At 42.8% G+C, this 21,257-nt stretch overlaps 1 long non-coding RNA gene across 1 annotated transcript in view; it reads right to left on the minus strand.

Annotated features, from left to right (window-relative positions):
- Positions 1 to 267: 267 nt before the first annotated feature.
- LOC141276850 (uncharacterized) overlaps positions 268 to 21,257 on the minus strand; it is a 29,678-nt gene continuing 8,688 nt past the window's right edge. Inside the window, exon 3 of the long non-coding RNA XR_012327101.1 lies at positions 268 to 335. This is a non-coding gene — a long non-coding RNA (uncharacterized lncRNA). The remainder of the gene's footprint in view (positions 336 to 21,257) is intronic.

The raw sequence follows: 21,257 nt of genomic DNA on the forward strand, positions 1-21,257 counted from the left end.
ATTCTTGTGGGCAGGTCCTCCTCCATTTGTTCTTGGCAGTTCATTTTGGTGAGTCTTTAGTCATGCTTAGAGAGAAGTACCTACTCGTTGGTCTTGCAGAAGCCCTGAACAGAAGGAGGGCTCCAACCACAGATGCTTCACACGGAGGATGTTCATTACTCTAACAATGACAAACTCTCTACTCAGATTGGGCAAAGATGCATCCATTTTAGTGTCAACTATGATATTGTTTATTATGTTACCAACAGAGTTTCCTTCACTTTGACTGTAGGAAGAGAAGATCAAGGAGACTTCCAAGCATGGAGAAGAGTAGGTCTTGTTTCAGTGGCAGGAAGCTAGGGCCAAAGGAGCGAGAGAACCAGTGGGGGACTGTCTACCATGTTCAAAGGGACAGGACAACAGAATCAACAAGAGACATATATGGTATCTTGTTTTAGGTTCTTCTTTTCTCTGTAGTAATACTCGCTGAACATCATTACCTCATGTTGTTGTGTTAGTAAGCATTGGAGAATGAAGAGAAGGTTCTGTATCCATGCTTTGGGGTAACGTGAACTTAAGGCTGTAGCAAGTTCAGAAAAATTCTTAGGAGATGGCCAGAGGTGATCACAGAGAAGCTGGGAGGGAGGTGAGACTCGGGTAGCCGCCTGGCTGAGTGGGAAGGGGGAGACCCGGGGTCCCAGTTCTCCCTCTGCAAACTTTCAATCAAGCCTCCTGCTTTCAGCTCTTCTCAATATCCCTGCCTTCAGTGGTTCCAGGAGTTTCCTGTTCTAAGCCTTTCCAAGGTTCCATTTCAAAATTAGTTTTTCCCTCATTCCTTCTTGTTGGCTTTTCCCCTCCACAGACACGAAGCTTTCAGCTGTCCCTAATCCACTAAGCATGTTACTGCCCTTCTATTTGCTTTTCAGTTGCCAAAACTTTTTCTCTCTCATCACCTCTCCCCTTCTCTTGTTCTTATATATAGGTTCATGCATTTTGAATTCCTTTACTATGAGGTTTTACACAGGAGTGGAGATGAGTGCAAGTGTTCAATCTGTGGGTTTCTTTCTTAGCTATATTTTATTTATCTATTCATTAATATTCCACCTAGTTGAAAATAACATGACACCAGATCTTGCTTAGAATTAGCATGCAACCCCCTTAAAAGGCCTTATAAAATCAAGACCCTCAGGCTTGGAAGGAATTATGAAGGTCAACGTATCTAAGCTCTTGTCAGATGTTTAATCCAGGAAACTCCTTTGCTTGCCTGATAGAAATTTAATTTATTGAGTGAAAAAGCAGAAAGCTATGTTGTTTTGCTTATCATCATGCATCATATTTAATAACGATGGCTGCCACTTACAGTGTACTTCCCATGTGCCCCACTTGTGCTAAGGGGCATTTACGCCCCGCAATGACCCTATGAGGGAGAAATTATTATACTCAACTGTGCTCCACACACACACCACTTTGCAGAGAAGGAAACTGAGATTTAGTTCCGGTTTCGCTCATTTCTCCATTGCTTGTAGCTTGTACATGACAGGCATAGCCTAGTTCTGAACCAGCTTTTTCAGATTCCAGAGCTTATCCTCTCAGCTGTGATGGCTCCCAGATCTAGGACTGTATGGCTCTTAAGGAACTTGTTTCTGCAGGGTGGCTTGTGTGTGCTCTCTGCTTTTTTCCCACTGGCAGGTTTTGCCGTTGATGTTGTTGTGCTTGTTTACTGTTGCCTGCATTTCGGTCCTTAGGGTCATGACCCTCAGTGGTCCAGGCTGACTTCGATCTGCTACCTAGATGGCTTCTCTTTTAAACTGATATGAAGCCAGTAAACAATAAAAAATCATTTTTAAATGGACCAAACAATGAAGGTAAACCTGTTGTCAAAAAGATGCGTGATCTATTTCTAGGTAAACTATCAGTGGCACTGCATTTATCATCCATTATATCAAGTCACTATGGTTTACATGCTGAGTATAGTTACATTAGAATGCTGACCGAACCAAAGATTTCGACTTTGGTGGGTTCTTTTTGGTAAAATAACCACACATTTTATCCTGTCAACAATTTCAGTGGTTGAGGGCACACTATTAGAATGGGCAGATAGAGTAGAAACTACCCAGAACCCAAATCAGAAGCCCCAGGGTTGAGGTGCAGCTCTGTGTCTCTGTGTATTTTGAACAGTTCACCTAACTTACGTGAACCACAATTTCAGGGTCTGTCAGCAAGAGAACCTAACACACAACAGTATTTAGAGTGCAGCTGAGCCAATGTATGTGCAAGTGCTTGACACAGAAGTAGGGGCTTAATAAACGCTTATTCATCAGCCTGTTTCAGCAAGTGTGGTAGGAATACTTATTGAATATGAATGGGAGATAGACACTGGGAATATGTACAAGCAAAGAGAAGAGACTGGATGTCTGAAATCTCACATCTTTCTAAAGCATCCCCAGGATGCCCAGCGCTGGCGCCTCTAGTTCTGACAGCTGCACCAGTCATGGAGATCGGCTCAGAAGCTCGGAACTGTCAGCTCATTTAACTGTGCCATGATCTGCACTGTGTTGCCTATGACTTCCTTCTCCTCCACCACTCTTGCTGCAAACCTTGCCTGGCAAAACGCTGAGCAGAAGGTAGCAGAATTTCCTCTGGGACTTACTATGAATGCCTTCTGAGGATAAATACTGCCATGGAGAGGGCGATTTATCTGGGTGAACACGACAGTCTCCTAATGTCCAAAGTGTGCTAGACATAAATTTAAACCCCAGGAGAAAGCCTCTGAAAGCTCCGCCTCTGTAGTAGGTCTTCCAACATCAGAAGGACTTAAGGGAAGCATTTTTACTCCCTTGGGTATTTCGGAATCATGGTACAGTTTTGGGGTGAAACTGGGGGTCCCACAAAGAATTGAATGCCTGGGCTTAAATCACAATAGCTCCCATCAACAGATCTCCCTAATACCACACTAGGGACCCTTAAGCCAGGAAGGCTCAGCACACAACCCCAGAGCTATTACAGATTGGAGCAGGCTCCTTAGAGATCCTTGGTGTTCAGTCTCAGTCCCCCAAAGGAGGCTGAAAATGACTCAACATTCATACATTTGTGAAGAAAGGAAGGCATGGGGCAAAAGAGATTTGATTCATCTTTTTTCTTGATTGTCTCCCAGATGGCCCTTATCCTAGAGACGTGTACCTCTCAGGCAAGAAGCCATTTTGACTTTGAAAGATTTCTATAGGAAGTGAGTCTTCAGAGTGGTACAGTGAATAGGGTCCTTAGTAAGCTGGGAGCTGCAGGATTGAATTGCAGTCCCAGCTCTGTCACTGACAGAATACTTCAGACAAGTTGCTTAATTTCTCTGGGCCTAGGATTCTTTGTTTTTAATTTAAAAATTTTTGTTTTGGAATTCCCTGGAGGTCCAGTGGTTAGGACTCCATGCTTCCACTGCAGGGGCACAAGTTCGATCCCTGGTCAGGGAACTAAGATCTCACATGCCACGCAGTACGGCCTTAAAAAAAAAAAGTTTTACTTTTTAAAAATGAGAACATGGGACTGGGTTATCTCTCTGGACCCTTCTAACTCTAAATATCTGATACATCTATTACCCTGACAGGAATGAACTGAGCTAACAGAATCATATGACTCAAGGGAACAGCCCATAGCTAATATTACAGTCAAATACTTTTTGTTTCTCTGCTGAGTGTTTGACAGAACTATGAGTTATAGGCTGGGGTTTCTGGATCCTGCCTGGGCTTCTCATAAAAGAAAAAGAAAGGATGAGAGCTGTGGCCTTTAAACTGTTGAAAAGACATAGTTCTCATAATCTAAGTAACTTTGACACTATGCACCACAGCCTGACAATTAAATTTCTCTCTTGCTCTCTGAATTTCAACCAGTGCTACATTGAGAGTTAAACTATTCTGATGTGAAGACATCTCTTTTCTCTCATCAGAGACTCACAAGCTGTCCGCATCAGTTTCCTTAGTAACCAACCTGCTTGCTCAGACAGTGTCTCACGGTTTATACCCAGTGAAAATGCTGCTCCCCAACAGCAGAAGAGCAAACACAGCTGAGGAATAGTAGAGCTGGGATGGCTTGCAGAAGGCCCCAGCAGCTGAAATTAAACGTGCTGCTCACCTCATCAAGACCAGGGAAGAGGAGTACCTCTTAAACCAAAGGGAAACTTTCCTGATTGGTGATGTGCACATGGTGCCCTGGAGAGAATTTTCCAAGGCTGCAGCATGGAACTGCCCAGCTCAAGCCCTGGCCCATGACTGCTTTCCCCCTTCATTAGGCAACTCTCTCTTTTTTTTTTTTTTTTTTTGCGGTACGTGGGCCTCTCACCGTTGTGGCCTCTCCCGTTGCGGAGCACAGGCTCCGGACGCACAGGCCCTGCGGCCATGGCTCACGGGCCCAGCTGCTCAGCGGCATGTGGGATCTTCCCGGACCAGGGCACGAACCCGTGTCCCCTGCATCGGCAGGCAGACTCTCAACCACTGCGCTACCAGGGAAGCCCAGGCAACTCTCTTTTTAATCAGCACAAGTGACAAGAGTCTTCTCCAAGGGAGCAGCCGCCAACTTGACAAAATAACCAAAGAACCCCGTTCCTTCCCTGTCCCTGCATGGGAAACACACCGTGTACCAGAAGCATCCTAAATGTACGACTAGTATGCAGGGCGAGAGAGTCTGGAAGCCTGGTCTGCATCCCCAAAAGACTCTAAAGCCCTTGAGCAAATGAGCCTCATGGAAACCAACTGAGGGTGGTTTGTCACAGAAGACCAAGAACTCCAGACAGGTGGCCGTTAGTCCCAGTAGAGGAAGCAAAGCAAGAAAGACACCCAAAGGAGAGAGTTTTCACAGAATTCCATATGAATATCCTGGAGACATAGGACATGGGTAATCAAGTGAAGGATAGAAGGTGGAATGAAAACTGGAATCCTGCAAGATCCTGGTCAGAGAGAGCCCTGGATCTGAAGGGCAAGGAAGTGAATGCGGACTCCAGCAAAGCCCATATTTCGTCTGGGCATTTTTGTCATCCTCCTTAGTCCCTCTCCTCCCCAGCTGATGCAGCCAATGGTTCTCCTGTTCTGTGGTCTTTGGTCCCTTCAAAGGAACGAGTAAGCAATTTTCTGCCTCCAATGGACCTTATATTGCTTGATTGTCCCTTTACACAAGGACCAGAGTTAAACAACCTTTCTGGAGATTTAAGCAGCAGTACCTGTTTTACTGAAATGAAAATGAAAATATATTGCTGAATTCAAACGTCATCAGAAAGGTCAAGAAAGTCAGCATTTGAAATATGACCACTGTAAGTCTCAGTGTGAGTTCTTGTGTGTTACCTAGTAATACTCTGATAATACTCACTCTTCTCTAATAATACTCAAACCACATACAAAAATAAAACTCAAAATGGGTTAAAGACCTAAATGCAAGACCTGAAACCATCAAAGTCCTAGAAGAGAATATAGGCAGAACACTCTATGACAAAAATTGTAACAATATTTTTTTGCATCTGTCTCCCAAGGCAAAAGAAATTAAAGCAAAAATAAACAAATGGGACCTAATTAAACTTAAAAGCTTTTGCACAGCAAAGGAAACCATCAACAAAAATAAAAAGGCAACCTAAGGAATGGGAGAAAATGTTTGCAAATGATGCAACTGACAAGGGGTTAATATCTAAAATATTTAAACAGCTCATACAACTCAATTTTTAAAAAAACCTAATCAAAAAAATGGGCAGAAGGGCTTCCCTGGTGGTGCAGTGGTTGAGAGTCTGCCTGCCGATGCAGGGGACGCGGGTTCGTGCCCCGGTCTGGGAGGATCCCACATGCCGTGGAGCGGCTGTGCCTGTGAGCCATGGCCGCTGAGCCTGCGCGTCCGGAGCCTGTTGCTCCGCAACAGGAGAGGCCACAACGGTGAGACATTTTCTCAAAGAAGACACATATATGGCTAACAGGCATATGAAAAGATGCAAATCAAAACAACAGTGAGGTATTACCTCACCCCTGTCAGAATGGCTATCATCAAAAAGTCTACAAATAACAAATATTGGCAGGGATGTGGAGAAAAGGGAACACTTGCACACTGTTGATGGCAAAGTAAATTGGTGCAGCCACTATGGAAAACAGTATGAGAAGTTCCTTAAAAAACTAACAACAGAACTACCATACGATCTAGCAATTCCACACCTGGGTATACATATCCAGAAAAAAAACAAAAATGCTAATCAGAAAAGATACATCCAACCCCAATGCTCATAGCAGCAGTATTTACCACAGCCCAGATAGGGAAGCAACCCAAGTGTCCATCAACAGACAAAGGGATAAAGAAGATGTATATATATGTACACACACAATGGAATATTACTCAGCCATAAAAAGAATGAAATATGGCCATCTGCAGCAATATGGATGGGCCTAGAGAATATTATGCTGAGTGAAATAAATCAGACAGAGAAAGACAAATATCGTGTGATATCACTTATATGTAGAATCTAGAAAAATAAAATGAATGTATATAGCAAAAGAGAGACGCACGGATACAGAAAACAAACTAGTGTTTACCAGTGGGGAGAGGGAAGTGGGCAGGGGCAAGATAGGGGTATGGGATTAAGAGATATAAACTACTATGTATAACATAAATAAGGATATGTTATAAGCAATAAGGATATGTTATACAGCACAGGGAAATATAGCCATTATCTTGTAATAACTTTTAATGGAGAATAATCTGTAAAAATACTGAACCACTATGCTGTTCACCTGAAACTAATATTGTAAATCAACTATACTTCAATAAAAAATACTGTATTGTACACTTAAAAATTTATCGAGGGTAGATCTTACGTTACATGTTCTTCCCACAATAAAATTTTTAAAAACACTCCTCATTCTTCTGTCATAGCTTGGTAATTATTTAAGTGTAAGCACTTCACTTTTAATTTTTTACTGCAACAAAACATACATCCAAAAAAGTGCACTTATCGGAAGCATAAACCCTCACAAACCGAATGCACGATGCAACCAGCCCCCAGATCTCAAGAAATAGAAATCACTGTCAGAAGCCCTTTGCCTCATCCCTCCCATCACTCTTCTCCCAAGAGTAACTATTATCTGGCCTTACGACAGCACAGGTTAGTTTTGCTGGGTTAGTACTCTATACAACTGAGATCATACGGTATGTTCTTTTTTATATCCGTATTATTTCCCTCACCACTGTTTGGGAGATTCCTCCATACTGCTGGGTGTAGCTGCAGATTATTCTCATCACTAGAGAGTACCCACTGTGAATACACCACACCGGATCCATGCTGCGGCCAATGGGCATTTTGCTGGCTTCCAGTAGGCGGCTATTTCCAATAGCGCTTCTCTGAACATCTTGATACATGTTGGTGGGAAACATAGGTAGCAGGTCATAGTTTTTAGTCATATCTTGCCCCACAGCAGGTGGTCATGTATTTTTACATCTTTCCAGGCCCCATTCGAGAAAGCTCAATAAGAAAGTATATGCTGAGTGTCCTTAAGAATCTACTAGAAAAAAATAGCATGATTTGACATTCACATCATCTCTCCACAACAGTTTGGCAGTTCGTTCTCTCTAAAATCAAGCCTCAACAACGCAGCTTATGCCACGGCCTTGATTCTTCCTGCTGTGGCATCTTGGCGTTCACTCCTGCCTCCTGACAACAGCTCGTAATCACCTCAGTCATGTCATCTACTTTCAGGTCATATAAATATTTTTTTTCAAAAAATCCTTTATCCCGGGATAGTTTTTTCTTCTTTAAAATTCTTTGGTGATTTTTACGCATACATGTGGGATCTAGAAAAATGGTACAGATGAACTGATTTGCACAGCAGAAAGAGAGACAGACGTAAAAAACAGATGTATGGACACCAAGGGGGGGAAAGGGGGGTGGGATGAATTGGGAGATGGGGACTGACATATATACACTACTATATGTAAACTAGATAACTCATGAGAACCCGCTGTAGAGCACAGGGAACTCTACTCAATGTTCTGTGGTGACCTAAATGGGAAGGAAATCCAAAAAAAAGAGGGGATATACATATACATAGAGCTGATTCACTTCACTGTACAGTAGAAATGAACACAACATTGTAAAGCAACTCTACCCCAATTAAAATTCTTTGGTGATTTTTAAATTAATAGATATAGATCTACTAGTTCCGCCTAGTATCCCGTCTTCAAGACAACACTGAAAATGTTTTATGGGGGTGTGGGGGAGAAGAGCCTTTCTTTTTCCTCAGAGGAGACCCCGTGCTCTGTATTTTCATATGGAAGTCACAAAAGCAAATGCAGAAAAACTATCCCCAGACTGTGTGTGTGGTGGGATGGGGGCAAAACATGGCCCCAGGTTCTTTGCCATGTTACCATCAAGAGGCAGAGTCTGGGTGGATCGAGACCGGTTTGACAATTGAGCAGAGCAGAAGTGATGCTGTGTGACTTCAGGGCTGGGTTGTGAGTGGCCACGCGGTTCCCAGCTGGTGCTCTTGGAATGCCCACTTTCAGAATCTAGCCACCATGCTGTGAGACGCCCAGGCCAAGTGGAGAGGCCACGTAGTAGGTGCTTTAGTCAACAAGTGCCAGTGAGTCCAGCCTTTGAGTCATCCCAGCTTCTATGGGGCTGAATCATGTCTCCCCTAAAGATATGTTGGAGTCTAACCCCTAGTACCCCAGAATGTGACCTTATTTGGAAAAAGAGTCATTGCAGATGTAATTAGTTAACATGAAGTCATATTGGAGTAGGATGGGCCCTTAACATCTCCTTATCAGAGATGAGAGCACCATGCAAAGACACAGACACTCAAGGAAGACAGCCATGGGCAGACAGAGGCAGGGATTGAGTTATGCTGCCACAAGCCAACGGCTACCAGAAGCTGGGAGATACAAAGAAGGATCCTACCCCGGAGGTTTTAGAGGGAGGATGGCCTTACCGACACCTTGATTTTAGACTTCTAGACTCCAGAACTGTGAGAGAATACATTTCTGTTGTTTTAAACCACCCCATTTGTAGTACTTTGTTACAGCAACCCTCGGAAACTAACACACCAGCTCAGACACCAAACATGTGAGTGACAAAGCCTTTGGTGATGCCAGCCCCCAGCCAATCGAGTCTTCCCAGCTGGGGCCCCGGGGTTGTAGAATAGACAAGCCATCCCACTGTACTCTGAATTCCTGCCCCATAGAATATGTGACCATAATTAAGTGGTTGCTATTTTATGCTACTAAATTTGGAGTATTTTGTCACAGACTAATAGTAAGTGGAACAGGAGTCATCAGTTTGACACAGCAGCCCGAGGCCTCAGTCTACGCTACATAAAGGACAGACCAGTCATTTCTGCTCTGCAAGTGTGCTGAGCATCGGTGTCCGTCAACAGAGAAGATGAACTCAATCAGTGGTCCTGCGGGAAGCCCGGGTATTGAACCAGAAGTAACAGGTACTGCGAGCCAGACAATGCCGTAACATTTCACATGGCTTGTCTCATGTAATCTTTCCAACAGTCCAGTGAAGTAGGTCCTAATATTAGGCTCATGTTAATAAATGAGGGCACAGAGGCAACCTGCCCTGGGTCACATAGTTAGTTCATGGTAAAGCACAGGCTTCACACTTCGGGAGATGGCACCAAGAATCGAGTTTACTACAGTCATTGGAGAAAATGGGGGTGATGCAACTAGCTCCCAGTGCAGCACAGTGGCCCGAGTGTTTATCTGCTCACTTAATGGACATTTCTTGGGTTCTGCAATGTGTCACTGTGTCGATTAGGGAAAGCACGCTCTAATGGAAGATGCAGACATGTAAGTAGATATCTTTTCTTTTTAGTTCAGTCCAAAGTTGAATTATTTCAAAAGAAACTGTTGTAACTGGGGAAAAAAGAGAAAATAAAGCAAACAAGAAAAAGGGAACAATGGGCTTTCCTTGCTGACAGAAGCAGAGAGAACACTGAAGTCAAAGGAAGTTAAAAGTTCTGAACTAGAAAACAGAAATTTGGGGTAAATCAAGCTTGGGAATGTGAGATTCAGCTGTGACCTGGTTCTACAAATCTATGCTATGCACCATATACTCTCAGTGGCCCAAGGCATGTGATTAGATCAGATCCAGCACAGTTGGGACAGAAACAGTCATGAGCCCATCCACATGAGTCCACTTTGGGATTGTATTTCCCCCTCAATCCAAATGAACCCTTTGAGGTTCCAAAGGAATGGGGAAAGGAGGGAAAGGCCGAAATCATATGTTCAGGGGGAGAAGGCCTTCTGCACCCGTGCTGCTCAGAGCAGCCTGGCCACCATGCTCCCTCATAGTGGTCACCTGGGCAGATGGGCAGAGAAACAAAGTCCAGACTCGGGAAGGATGCCCGTCATGGGTGGCCCTGACTGCCATCCAACCACTCGAAGGGTGAGGGATGCTGCCCTATTTTGCAAACCTGGCAGAAACAGGTCAATGAAGCCCCTGGAACCTGAGCTCAGTCTCATGGATTTTTGTCCCCTCAGCCCAGCCACGACTGTTTCAACCCTTTCTTCAAGTGGAATGTTCCTTCAACAACCTAAAATAGTTTCAAAAAATGTTTCACAGAAAAAAGGTCAAGGTTACACGGTGCTGGCTCACCCATTTTGTGAGGCTAAGATGAGAACTTTGATTTTTATTTCTGATATATTTTATTACTGCTTTAAAGGGAGAGAGTGAAAGGCACTTGGGGATGTTTGGTCACGGAGGAGTGGCCTGGCACAAGTCTAGGATTCCCGCAGACCCTCCATCACATCTTCCCTTCTTCCCAGTAGTTGTCTGGGAGGAATGGGGAAACTGGAAGTCCTAAAAGCCAAAACTAAAAGCCAAAACTTTCCTTGCTTCTGCTCACCAGATGCAACTCATTACCTACTGGCCGCAGAGCGAGGGAGTCATATTTCTAACAGAACACTTAGTGTCTGCTTTTGAGGACCTTTTATTATCTTGATTATCTTTATTGTGTCCAACTGATGTGAAGCCAGGGCCATAACCAGAGCATACTTGGAAATGGTTTTAGAATTTTCCTAGTTCCCACTAGATACGCTCTAAAGCGCTTACTGATTTTTGCCCTTTCTCCATATGAACTAATCAAATGAGATGGAGAAGGACAGTTGACAGAAGGTCCACTGGGAGGAAGACCTCTTTGACTCTCTTGTCACAGGCAACAGTGAGTGAGGATATGATAGATGAGGGATATTTCTCGCACTGAGTTAACTTTGGTGTGAGAGGCAGTATGGCTAGAGTCTTCAGGTCCAGACCTTGCGGGTTTGAATCTACGATCTGCAGTTTAGGAGCTGTGCAATTTAGAACAGTTACTTAATCTCTCTGGGTCCCTTTTCCTCATCTGTAAAATGGAGATAATAATAGCATCTACCTCCTTAGGGGGTTGTAACCAATAAATGAGTTAATACAGGAAAGGCCCTTTAATAACCGTGTCATAATGGGTTTGCTGTTATTGTATTCATGCAGAAAAGGGAACAAAAGAGTGGAATAAAGTGAGGCACTTGAGACCCTGAAAGAGAGAAAGCTAGAGCCAGATCCTGGGTCCTCCTTCAGAAACCACCTTAACCGTCAGCGTCTGTGGTGGTTCTCCCATCCATGTAGGAAGCACATTCAGCAACAAGAAAGAGCCCTTAATACTTGTTCTCAAATCACCGTAAACCATGGGAAGTCACAGAAAACCAAGGGAAGAACTCTTGCTTTCATACCTGTATAGGTGCTGTACATTTTGTTGGCAAGATGCCCAAGAGATACACTTTGTAGGGCCAATTAATCAAGGATTATTAGAGACTGATAAGGTTGAGTGGATTTACCTACCCATCAAATTGCTTGACGTAGAAGAGTAGAGTGAGTGGAGAATGGATAAGAAGAGGTGAACCGTAAGGGTTACATCTTTCTAATCCTATACCAGTGGGCCCTAAATCCATAAATAGGTGTTCTTCCATGGTGATGTCTTAGACTTCCGCCTTCAGGAGTCCATATCCCTTAAAGGCTATAACCGCCCTCCTAGCGCAATGCCTGACACGCAGCACTCCTATTTTTTAGAAAAGAATGACTGCATGGATACATGGATGATATACTAGATAGATTAGATAGATAGATAGATGTCAACTTCTTCAGATACCTAATCCATTTGAAAGATAAGATAACCATTTAGTTTTTCACAAGTCCCCAAGATCTTAATTATGGAAATTTCTAGATTTCACCCAAATCAGTTTTCTCTAGACATAGGCTTCTTGTGCATATCATTATACCACAAATTGTCTTTTCAATTTCCACTAAAATTTTATCTCTCACTTGATGAGCAATTTTTGTACTAGCTGAGACACCAGCTGAAACTGTTTCACAAAGTACTTTTTTCTTCTTTTTGTAGAGAATATATGGTGAATTGCTTATATTCATAGAACCGGGTCACTGCTGAATTTCACATTCCACTGCCTGATTTACCCCAAACTTCTGTTTTCTAGTTAGGAACTATAACTGTCTTCAACCTCAACTTTCTCTTTACTTCTATCAGCAACACTGGGTTACCCTTATTTTCAAATCTTTTTTAAAAAAAAAAACACACAGAAAAATCTAATTCTTTTATTACATGAACACACCATAAGATGTGGCGGTCTGGGTAGGCGGCTAGGTGAACTCACTACCTAAGGGTCTTGACCTCACATATCAGTCTGGAAAAGTGACACATCATAGAACCTGCTCCCAACTTGAGTCCTCATGATGTAATATCTCAACTTGCAGGCCACCTCCACTCACACTTGTATGACTGTCCTCATTATAAACAAGACAACTCAGTAACAACAAATCTCAAATGTACAACCATCTGAAGAGTGTGGCATCAATATCATCAATATTTCAAAGCACTTTCTATAAAGTCAGACAGTGACATCTCTGGGGGTTTTTGTTCTCCAACATTTATTCAATGGTTTGGGAGAGGCCCTCCCTTTTTTCAGGTAGTATAATATAGTGTCTATTGGAGACAACACCATTTACTTTAAGACTGAGAAATGAAGGAAGGTTTTTGGTAAGGAGTGATGTCAAACAGTGTCTGCTATGAGGTAGTGTGTGCAACTCATACACACACATCCTTGCTTTGTGGGCTGATCTTTCAGTTCCTGTTCCAAGGACGTTCGAAAACCAATCTCTTGGATTTCTGGACTTGATTTTGAGACTTGAGCAGATGGAGTACTACTTGCTTTTCTGGAATTACTTTGCTTGGGTTACACCCTGGCAAACATTCCAGGTGTTATTGTCTATTAGTTTTGAACCTATCAGAATGTTAAGATATATTATCTCTAAAGATACTTCCTTTGCTGCCTGGAAATAGACTGAGCTTAAATTTCAAGTCTGCTATTAAAACTGCAAATCCTTCCACTAGGAAATCTTCAAATTGTCCTTGCACAATAGAAGAGTGTTCTTTTCTCTTCCCAGTTGGCCCTTGCTCTATTTTCATCTTCACCTCAGCCCAGTCCATGCCTCATTAAAATCATTTCATTGTGGACTGGTGAATGAAATGAAAGTAATGACATGTAAAAGAACCTCTTTTCTAATAACCCCAGCTTCATAAAAGACAAAATCTGCTTATCGATAACAATGCCTGAGTTGGAGCAGTGCTTTAGCTTTGCAAAGGCTTTGGTTCCACAGATATTCTCTCCATGGAGCTCTCTGGGGTTGGCAATTATCACAGTGAAGTGCTTGTAATTATCTGCTCAGGCCCCTGGACTGTTGAGAGACAACCCTGGGGTCTCCATTCAGGGCATTAGAAGTAACTAGGCTTCTAATTACCACATTATGCAGTTTGAAATTAATTGAAATTTTGGATTTTATTCAATTAAGAAAATACATCTGGAGCCCACTTAGAGACACAGTACCCACTCACGCAGCTAATGGCTCTGACCCAGTGGTAGCTAAATGGCAATGTTACTTAACCACATATACCCACCTGTTAATGGTGGTCAGTTTGCCCAAATCAATTGGGCAACAATATGAATCAATTATTAAGAGGCTGGTAAAAGTCCTTTCTTTTTATGACATAACAGTTGAGGGTTTATAGCATCCTTTGAGATTACAGCAATTTTCCCAAGTGGTATGAATATCAGAATGCCCTGAGGACATGTTAAAATTTGCTACTTCAGATCTTCCAAATTAGATTTTCCAAGGGAGGCATGTGCCCAGGAAAGTATGAGAAGCACATTTCATTACAATCTTTACCTTAAAAAAACATTGCAAATACACAATTCAATTTTATTTCAAATATTTATGAAGTACATAGTGTGTCCTTCCTGTTAGGTTCTCTGAGAGATAAAAAGATAAATAAGATAATAAATACATTATAAACTTTTTTTCCCCTATGTACCTGGTGCTTTGCATATTCACCTCTAAATCTTCATGACAAATGTATGAGGTAAACTGTAGATTCCCATTTTCTAGATAAGGAAAATGGGGCTTAGAAAAACTAAGTCACTTGCTCATACAGCTAGTAGATAATGGAATCCCAGTCATCCTGGCCCCTCATATCATGCCACATCTACCACCTCCACTGCCTTACATTTCTCCTCAAGCGAGGTAAGTTATGTGCCCAGAGCAGAATACAAGGCAAAATACTGTCTGTGCCCAGTGAGGGTAGAGACGCAAGTTCTAACGGCATTAAGCAAAGAATGTGCTAGTGTGATCTGGACCAAGTCAGAAAGACTTCAAGGAGGAAGTAGGAAGATGGGTGAGATTAGGTAGGTGGGAAGAAGAAGAGAGCGTAGGGTGCCTGGCAGCCACATGAGCAAGGGGGAGCAGCTCCTGTTGTCTTGTGGAGATGAGACCTCTGCACAGCACCTCCCAGCACAGGGGAAGTGCTAGCTCGTACTAGGGAAACTTGGAGGGTTCAGGGAAGTCTTCAGAGACATTCGTCCAGATGTCTCCCTGCCATGTTTCAGGGTCCCAGGTTTTCTCAACCAAGGCCCTGACCCTAGCCTGACAGACCTGCCTCAGCTGATCATTCGAACTCTCTGAGCTCTGCAATTCTCTCTAAAGACACGGCTCGGCTGGGTCTCTTTTTAAGCTTTCAGAGAGAGCCTCTGGCTCCCACAGTCAGCCTTTAACTGCTTGTCAAAGGTCCTCAGTTTCTCACAGAGTGGTACCCCTCTCATTCTCAGCGCGGCATTGGGACAACTAAATAGTAACCTGTTGACTCCCCTGCCTTTGTAGACAACTCCCTCAAGTGCGAAATCATTGCTCCCACAAGGGGGTTCCCCTCACTGGGGCTTTTCCCACATCACCCCCCTGCTGAAGTTTAGCACCTGGGCCTCCAACCTGTGCCGGGGATCACCCATGCCCTAAATATCACGCAGGATGGTGTCCTCTTTGCCTTCCAGGCTGTGAGTAAGCCCGTCTCACAACCCCATCTTACCCCCAGCTTTCTCAGACCACCCCTAGCACCACTTGTGTTAGTCTGGGTCCTCCAAGGGCTGGACATGCAGGAGATTTGTGGAGGTAAATGCCTGTGAAGGTAAACGGGAGAAGCAGAAGACAGGAAGGGCCTTCAGACCACAATGCAGGTTTGCTACCTGTGAATGAGAGGGGAAGGGAGGGGATTGGGTAGGAAGAGCCTGGGACTGCAGCACAGCTCCTAAAAAGTTCAGCCGGGCTGACTGAGGAGCGCTGGAGTCAAAGTCACTGGTTGGAGGAAACCTGCCATCTCTCAGGAACAGACCTGCATTACTAACCTCACTGTGGTCAGACCACGTGTCGTGGCCCGGTGCAAACATGGCGGAGGGGGCTAGCAGCTGGGGCTGCCAGTCCACACCACTCCCTCCAGCAGAACTGAACGGTGCATTTTCACGAGCACACAGTAACACACTAAGGACCAAGCTAGTCTGGCCAAGATGTTAATGACTGATAATGGCTTGAGGCATTAGTCACTCTAGATAACATTCACATTTTGATAGCTCTATATGAGGGAATGACAATAATAGAGCAATTTTAAGATACGCAACAGGACCAATGGAAAAATAATTTGGTGCAATTGAGTCTTCCTTTGCTCTCCTCAAATCATACTACATAGGAAGCTTTTCTGTATGGTACATACGCCCTGATAGCCTCAAAAATGAAATAATACCATTTTAGAACTCAAAGGAAGATGATTCAGTCTGGGAGTAGGAAATGAAATGCTCAAAATAAAGCCCATTTCCGCCTCCCTATCTTGGGTTGAGAGGTGAATAGTATTACAATTGAATGAAGCAATTTTTTCCACCTGCATTTTTAATAACCAGGGAAAGACAGTGGTGATGCTAAACTGCCTGGACTCTTAAAATTGGAAGGGACCCTATAAATCATGTTTGTTGTACGTCAACCTCCTGTGTGGCAGCAAACCTCTGTGCAAGGTTCTCATCCCAAATTCCCAAGAGATTCATTGTCCTTGTCTTGCACACCTCCAGTGACAAGGAACTCACTGCTTCCTGAGGTAGTTCATTTTGTTTTTAAAAAGTGATTGAGGGCTTCCCTGGTGGCGCAGTGGTTGAGAGTCCGCCTGCCGATGCAGGGGACACGGGTTCGTGCCCTGGTCTGGGAAGATCCCACATGCCGCGGAGCGGCTGGGCCCGTGAGCCATGGCCGCTGAGCCTGCGCGTCCGGAGCCTGTGCTCCGCAATGGGAGAGGCCACAGCAGTGAGAGGCCCACGTACCGGAAAAAAAAAAAAAAAGTGATTGAGTCAGAACTCTTTGCCATATGTGGCCACGGATTTTTACATATTATCTCATTGACTCCTTATTATCACCAGGGAGGCTTTTTTCCCCCCATTTTAAAAATGGGGAGCCTGAGACAGAGTGACTAAGTGATTTACCTGATGTCACACAGCTGGAATTCAACTCCAAGCCTGGTTCCCTTCCTCAGTCTCCCCACCAATGCCTTAGATTGTGTTGGAATCTGTCTCTAGTTTTAACTTTTACTGATTCTAGTCAACACAGAACGAGCCGAATATTATCATACACATGAGGCCCCTTCAAATACCTGAGTCAGGCTCCACATAATTCTGGATGGCTTTTTAATCTCCAGGTTAAACACCCCATTTCTTCCACCATTCCTCAACTGCATCCTCTCCAGATGTCCCCAGACATGCTCACACAGATGCACTCAGGTTCCTAACATCCCCTTTAATGTGACACCCACTAAACTGAGCAGTCTAGGCATGTTATGACGTGTGCAGTGTGGCAGGAAACCATCACCTCCCTTTCCCCGACACACTATACTTCTGTTGTTGAAAGCACAGCTCATGCTATTGACTCAGTAGACTTATAAGCAGATAAAGCCTCTAGGCTTTTTCATACAGGCAGCTATTAAACCGTATCTCCCCCGTTCTGTATTGGCATGAGTTTTTTGGATTTTATTCATTCTGCTTCACTTTAAGCATATTAAAAATCAGCCTATTGTTCTAGCCTGTTAAAATTCTTAACCCCCATGGTGGCATTTGAAATCGTGTCATCGTCTATAAAGCAGTGGCTGAGAGAGAGCATCTGAGTATTAACGAACACTGTAGAGACCAGACTGTGCCATCACCACCCGTTACGGGACCTATTAAGACCTCCTTTCCTTCTTCCGCTTCTACTCTCCTCGCCATCATAGTGCTTCCCTCTCCCTTCTGACTCACGGCACAGCCCCTGGGCCAGAAGCATCAGCGCCAACCTAGTCTTACAGAATCAGAACCTGCACTTTAAAAGATTCCAAGTGATTTCCCGTGCACATCAATGTTTAGCTGCTCCAGTCTAATGTACCCTGAGCAGGTGACTTCCCTCAGCTTCCTCGTCTATCAAACGAGGGAGAAGGATAAGAAGCTAGAGTCTCACAGCTCCTAAGTCCTCTAGTCCTCTGCTTCCTCTTACTTCCTCAGGTGCCTTGACCTGTCCCCAGAATTGTCATGCAGTTCCACCGTGAAGACAAGGGGAAATTGATGACCGATTTAAAGATATGTCTCATCCCTTTCAATATTAATAGCTGTAAATGAGAATCTTTAGCTCAGGAGAGGAAAGGCACTGTTTCTGCAGCCTTGTCATTTGATCTATGTCCTAATTGAATACCAGACTTTTAGCTGAGTTCCAGAAATACGGCACTAGCACAGAGACCCATGCTGTGAAAGGGCTCTGAGAGTGTCTTGTGTGCCTGGGAATAGGGGAGGTCGAAAATGCACCTTTCCATGGGGGAAAAAAGTACAGGCTCCTTTTGAATCAGTTGATCAAAGTTCAAGTTCAGGCCAGTGTGCTCACCTGTAAATTAAGGGTAGTAAGGGCACCCATGCCATGGGTCACCACGAGGTGTACCTGAGATTATTTCTGCGACATGCTTAGCCCAGAAGAACTTGATAAATACTCAGTACTGTTTTAATTGTTATTCTTCCATCTGTAAAACAGGGATACTTTTACTTATACCACAGAGTTGGTGTAAGTATTAAATAATGTGTACAAATATACTTTGTAAATGGTTATAAATTACCCAACATTTGCTATTTTCTGACTTTTATTGACCATCCATAACATAGAGAGCAATTACTGAGCAAAGCTGTATAGGTATCTGTCCCCTAAAAACCTGAAAGTCAAACTGAGGGTAAAAAGGAGAAGAGAAATAAGCCAAAGAGAGGCAGGGCTCCAACCGAATTTGTCACCCATAATGTCACCACAAATCAAATCAATATTTCATTTGAGCGTATTAGTCAGGATTCTAGAGAGAAACAGAACCAATAATAGATAAAGAGAGAGAAAGAAGGTGGGTGTGGAGAGGGAGGGGGATGAATGAAAATGAGTGAGAAAGATGAAGAAAGATTTATTTTAAGGAATTGGTTCATGCAACTGTGGAGGCTGGTAAGTCCCACATCTGCAGTGGAGGAAGGCAAGTCCACATCTGCAGGGTAGGCTGGTAGACTAGAGACCCAAGGTTGATATTGCAGCTTGAGTCCAACCTCAGTCTGGAGGCAGAATTTCCCCATCCTTTGGGGACCTCAGTCTTTTTCTCTTAAGGCCGTCAACTGCCTAGATGAGGCCTCCCCACATTATAGAAGTAACTGCTTTATTCAGAGTCTACTGATCTGCACGTTAATCTCGTCAAAAAAGTACTTTCACAGCAATAGCCTGATTGGTGTTTGACCAAGTATCTGGGTACTGTGGTCTAGTCAAGTTGATACATAAAATTAACCGTCATACTATGTTATAGGTAAACACTTGCTCAATACAGTTTTTATTATATCTTTGCATTCTCACCCCATATGCCTCTTATTTTACCAGAAAAACCAGTAGATTGCTTTAATTTGCCTGTCCATTGAAACTACAGTGAGGCACTGATAGGTCCCTTTTATTTATTTTTAACAAGGAAGAAGGCCTCCAACTTAATGTGAATAATAATAATAGCTAATTTTGTCACATGAGTGCCATGTACCAGGTAGTATACTAGGCACTTTGCACACGTTCTCTACAATAACAGCAATCCTGCAAGCTTGCACCTATTCACTACTTCACTGATGAGAACACTGAGGTTTCTAACAGTTGTAACACTTCACCCAATATCATAAGTGAGTTGCAATGGAACCAGCATTTGAATCAAGTTCTATCTTAATCCAAAGTCTTTACTCATTCCATGTGTTGTACTGCTGAAGGCCAAGACATCTTAGTACAGTGACTTTTTTTTTAATGATAGAAATTTTAAAAAACTGGAACAAATGGTTCTGCTAACTTTTCTTCCCTCTCACTCTTTATTCTAATAGTATTAATATCATTTTAGGTAACAGAGAGAACAGACATTTGCCATTCTCTGTATGTGATGATTTATTCTAATAATATATTTCCCTCCATTCAAACTAATTTGCCTTCACCAATTAGTTACTGTAGGTCTATCAAGAGAAAGTTATTGTATTAGTAGATGATCAAACCCATGGTCAGTTGCAAAGGTACCTTCTTGTCCTTAGTGGTCACTTAATGGAACCAATCTTCAAGAGGTCAACGGAGCCCCTCAGCGTTCTGCTGTGCCCAAAGCGAGTCATTCTAGGAGAACTGGGGTTCTCCTATGGGTTGTCCTATGAGGACTTTAACAAACACTTTATAGTCTAGACAGAGAAGTGAACTGCCAAGGAAACTCACTAAACTCATAAAGAGAAGTTGATGCAACTATAATGGATTGATGAAAAGAAAAAGGATTTTTTTTTTAAGATACTTGCTTTTGGTTAATTACATAATGATCTTATAACTATTGCTACTGCCCCCTAGTAAATGTTGTTGTATAAAAGCTGTTAACATAGATGTTATTATGTCTTCAGCATGGAGCCCAAAACAGACATGTTCTGTCACTTTCGGTAAGATCCTCATATCCCTTTAAATCTCAAGATACTCATCCCACAAAATTAAGAGAACTAAATGAGATAACACATGTGAAAAGTGGCTTGAAACAGTAACTCAAACAATTCTAAGATTAAAAGTTTATTTAAATGTTTAAAAACTGGCTTGAGAGCCCTTGAGCAGTCTAATCTTTATCTGAACAGTTGACTAACCAAGCATTGAGAACACCCAGTAAATGGTAGTGCTGGATTCCAACACAGTCATCAACACCACATCCATGCTTTGAACAGTTCCCCTATCTCATGTATATCCAACTTCCTTAAAACAGTACATGAAACTCCTAAGTTTATGGTGCAGAGCAGAAAGATATATTACAAAGAGCAAGCGTGTCTGTGACAGCTCGCAGAAAATTGATAAAGGCTTCCCATATTTGTCCACAGTTCTAAAAATTTACATGATATGACACTAAGTTGTGAAGCTGAAAGAAACTTTTCTGAACTATCAGTAATAACAATAACATGTTATAACCAACTGCTATGAAGAGAAGACTGAGTTGTCTTTCCATTCTCGCTATAGAAAATATTGCAAAATTGTTGTCATAGGAGAGATGGTAAAGAATTTACAGCCAAAAATGTAGGGGAAAACTTCTATGGCAATGTGTCAGGCATTTAATTTTGTGAAATTTGTTCTCATCAGCTCTTATAAAATCTGTAGTTTGCTGTGATTTCTTGGTATAACTAATTCTGTACCCAATTTTCTATTTTTAATTTTGCATTCTTTTTCTTAATGAGAAATATCAAAATTATGTAAGCTTTACACCCTTCAAAACTGAGTTCTACCCTGACTGTAAATTCTCAAGCTGGAGAGAATGTGATGAAAGTAGTGATTTGGGGAGGCAAACAAGGAATTCATGTTTAAATCCTATCCAAGTTTTGATTTCATAGTAATTATTCTTTTTTATAAG

The sequence above is a fragment of the Tursiops truncatus genome, chromosome 17 (genome assembly GCF_011762595.2).
Source record: "Tursiops truncatus isolate mTurTru1 chromosome 17, mTurTru1.mat.Y, whole genome shotgun sequence".
NCBI classification, from domain to species: Eukaryota; Metazoa; Chordata; class Mammalia; order Artiodactyla; family Delphinidae; genus Tursiops; species Tursiops truncatus.